The following is a 4608-nucleotide window of genomic DNA, read 5'->3' as shown; positions in this document are numbered from 1 at the left end:
GTGTACCCCTAGCCGCATGTTAGTGGTGTGCGTCGGTTAAGATCGATAAACCTCGAGGTCTTTCTAGCATAATTCGCAACCTATAATGATGAACTCTGGTTTTTGCCAGCAAACGTGTACGATGTTTAGCAAATAATTAGCGTGGACTACGGAATTTTTACTCGCAACAAAGAATCATCGTCCAAAATTTGTTTGCACGAACGCGCCTACGCACATGTTGCATCTCCAAAGGCCATTTAGATTCCAGAATGTTGAGGAAATCTGTTCCGGTGGAAAAATACCTGAAAGTTACGTTCATAGTATGTGAGCCAACCTTTTCCACAGTTCGCGATTTTTTATCAACAGGTAACGTATTCAATGTCGGCGGTGTTTATTCACCTGGAGATTTAGTTCACTTAAACAAATCTCCATGGTAAAGGATTTTCAATAATACTGGAGCATATACATTATACATAGACATTCTACACTATGAAGTCGCAAGACTGAAAATGCCGTAGATTTCGAGAACTCAATCTCATTGTGCGAATAGCCAGTGGCTTCGTTCGCGTTAAAGTGTTAAATGAATTTAATTAAGCGCCGAATGTTCTGGGGAACCTTTCTCAACCCAGATGGCATTTTAAAACGCCTAGAAACTGAATAATATGATTGCGGCTGACTTCTTGATTGCCTGAGTGCAACCAGTATCCATGACAAACTCGATTTAGCTCCAGTTTGTCGACATCATTGACCGATGCTAATGGTTCAGTAGGGGCGCGTATATGAGGGACCGGATGCCGATCAGAAGAGTGGGTGCCCTGTAGTCTCCAAGTTGTGTATCCCAGTGAGGTTATTCTCAGTGACCGCGCGTAACGCGGAACTGTCAGCTTTAGGGGCACCGAGCGATGCCGCCACCCAGCAGTTAGTTAGATTTCACCGCAAAAGGTTAAACTCGGAAAAACGTCGCGAACTTAGCGTACGCAAGATGCCAGTGGTTTAATGCCACAGGCCATACCCAGGGAGAGCGCCATGAAACGGTAGATAATATTAAAAAGCTCTGGGGACGACCAGTCAGAAGGATCAGCTGATCAAACCAAAGGCCACCTGGACATTCTCGTAGCTCGGCATCCATTCGTAATTCCCTTGCGACTGCCACGGTATAGCATCCAAGTCGATGGCCCATAATGAGGCAGAAGTGGTCAAGAAGGAGAGAAAAAGAAGAAAGAAACAGAAGAGAGAAAAGAGAAAAACGCCACGGGGGTACGTGTGTGACTTTGGACTCACCAAGACAGAACAGTGTGCCTTCAAAGCCTTATGGTCAAAGCCATCCTAGCATTAGTTGATTTGCTAATCTATCCGGGGGAGGAAGAGCGCTACTTCCCAACTTCTGCATCAGCAAAATGATGTTGAATTCTTGCTCAATAGAGGCCCTGGTCTTTTCAACAGGCTTTCTAATATCTAGTAGTCAGCTTGCCTGGAAGACCTTGAACCGCAGCGAATGCAGATTCCTGGCTGGCCGGCCACTGCATTTTCGGAGCTTACTGGATGTATGGGAAGGCAGGTGAAGTTGTTTAATGCCCAGTTGCGCTCTTGCTCACTTAAAGTTTCCTTTTCAACGCTAATCTGCATAGTTATGTAATGCACTTTTGAGTTACAATCCACCGTGCGAGATTGACTATCTTGGTGTTGTTTGCCGTTGCCCCCCAAGTCCGCTGGAAAGTTAGTTGCTCCACTTACGGTCGTTTGAGCGACAACTCTGTATTTCCACTGTAGGCGACCTTTGACGGTAGCTGGCTTTTGTGTACCGAAGGCATCCTGGATGGGTTTCAGCTCACTGGGTTCGGTAAACTTATCGGCCCAGGGCTGACTGAAGTCGTAATATAGCCGGATTTGACGCAGCGCGTTGGCGCGCCCACCAGATCGAGGTTAGACAGGAATAAAGCTTACTCAGTCGTGATTGTTGCCTAGCTTAATGTATGAAACACCACCAAGGAAACGACCCAAAAGTATTCTTCTTGAGAGACATCACCGGGAAGCTCACCGGCTACCAAACAGTGGTCGCCGAAGCGCGTATGGAGTATTTTGCTGATTAGCGTTCCTCCTCGGCTCAACGCAATCTTGAAAATGCAGAACTACAAGTCATTTTTTAATAAAAACGTGATTTTCGGAGGAAGATTTTGTTGAACTCGTGCATAACAGATTCATCCATCGTGCTAGGGTCAGAATCCTTAGCTCAATGTCCCTTTGCTTGGCTGAACAACTCTCTGCAGTTTTTGCGGAGAGGTAACTGATACACCCCCCAATCCATACGCTAGTGACGCAAATCTCCGAGGCGATACAAGTCTGTCCGGCCTTAGGAAATACCGTGTACGTTGATAGGGCGCATCATGACGCCAATCATCCGAATAACACCAACACCAACACCAACCAGGACCAGAAGGTTCTCTTTTATTTGAAACGGTTTTGTCTAATTCGGGTCTCCTGCGTGGGATGAATTTCCCCTGACAGTTTCAACGCCACATCTAGGACCCAGTTCAAGTAACGTTTATTCACTTTTTATGTAGGACTTAGCTGCAAGCTTGTTGCACAAAACTGAAAGCTTGGGGAGCCGTGCTGCGCTTCTTTTAGCTTGTGCCTAGTGAATGACAAGAATAAACCCAACCTGGGAAGATAGGGTAGTGCCGTGTTCGTGTGCTTCAATTCTATCTTCCTATCGGTTGGTCCCTCCGTGCTCCACCTCCCCCAAAATACGCCTTCGGGCTCAAGCACTTATTGTCAAGGCCGCGATACGAAGTGCACCGTAAATTGCATCCCCGAAAACCTGACCCTCCGCATGCTGTTGTACCTACACTTGTTACACCATCAACTACCAGTACGTACGTCGACACTCCTACGCTACATATATGCTCTAAAGACCCATTGACTGCTCCAAGCACTGGACCCACACCAGACTACTCAGAAGCTTCGCACTTCATGGCCTTACAGGACTCTGAGCCCTTTATCGCTTCTACAAATGGACTCTATGCTTCGCCATCTGTGAAAACTACAAATGCCTCCATCAGCCCAGAAGAACTCTCTCCTGGCACTGAATTGACTGACGGGGCACGTCCTCCAGCCAGAGCAGTGACTATAGAAGGCGTTGACAGACCACCTGACCTGCTGTCTCTTCGCGTTACTTTCCTTTTCAACGCTAATCTGCATAGTTATGTAATGCACTTTTGAGTTACAATCCACCGTGCGAGATTGACTATCTTGGTGTTGTTTGCCGTTGCCCCCCAAGTCCGCTGGAAAGTTAGTTGCTCCACTTACGGTCGTTTGAGCGACAACTCTGTATTTCCACTGTAGGCGACCTTTGACGGTAGCTGGCTTTTGTGTACCGAAGGCATCCTGGATGGGTTTCAGCTCACTGGGTTCGGTAAACTTATCGGCCCAGGGCTGACTGAAGTCGTAATATAGCCGGATTTGACGCAGCGCGTTGGCGCGCCCACCAGATCGATGTTAGACAGGAATAAAGCTTACTCAGTCGTGATTGTTGCCTAGCTTAATGTATGAAACACCACCAAGGAAACGACCCAAAAGTATTCTTCTTGAGAGACATCACCGGGAAGCTCACCGGCTACCAAACAGTGGTCGCCGAAGCGCGTATGGAGTATTTTGCTGATTAGCGTTCCTCCTCGGCTCAACGCAATCTTGAAAATGCAGAACTACAAGTCATTTTTTAATAAAAACGTGATTTTCGGAGGAAGATTTTGTTGAACTCGTGCATAACAGATTCATCCATCGTGCTAGGGTCAGAATCCTTAGCTCAATGTCCCTTTGCTTGGCTGAACAACTCTCTGCAGTTTTTTCGGAGAGGTAACTGATACACCCCCCAATCCATACGCTAGTGACGCAAATCTCCGAGGCGATACAAGTCTGTCGGCCTTAGGAAAATACCGTGTACGTTGATAGGGCGCATCATGACGCCAATCATCCGAATAACACCAACACCAACACCAACCAGGACCAGAGGGTGCTCTTTTATTTGAAACGGTTTTGTCTAATTCGGGTCTCCTGCGTGGGATGAATTTCCCCTGACAGTTTCAACGCCACATCTAGGACCCAGTTCAAGTAACGTTTATTCACTTTTTATGTAGGACTTAGCTGCAAGCTTGTTGCACAAAACTGAAAGCTTGGGGAGCCGTGCTGCGCTTCTTTTAGCTTGTGCCTAGTGAATGACAAGAATAAACCCAACCTGGGAAGATAGGGTAGTGCCGTGTTCGTGTGCTTCAATTCTATCTTCCTATCGGTTGGTACTCAGACACGCTCTTGTGTCCAGCGCATCAATAATGATCCCTTAGGGAATTTTTGGTCGTGAGGAGAACCAGGTCACAATGGTTCAGTAACGCATGGTCGCTGGTGGCCAACGGTAGTCAGAGATGGCCAATTTACTAACACTGATTCCTTTTAAGCATGCAAGCCAAACATAATTATTGCACGTAACAGTCAACTGAATGTCAGAAAATCAGGACAGATGGAATGCCGCTGCCTTCTATACCAAGTCACCTCTGGACACCTTACTTAATATTCAACTACCCTCTGACCTCCTCTACGAATCAGGTCCAGTACGCGTATGAGTTAAGCGACGTTACA

Source organism: Opisthorchis viverrini (assembly GCF_000715545.1).
Source record: "Opisthorchis viverrini unplaced genomic scaffold opera_v5_293, whole genome shotgun sequence".
Taxonomy (NCBI): Eukaryota; Metazoa; Platyhelminthes; class Trematoda; order Opisthorchiida; family Opisthorchiidae; genus Opisthorchis; species Opisthorchis viverrini.
This window is presented reverse-complemented; position numbering follows the sequence as displayed.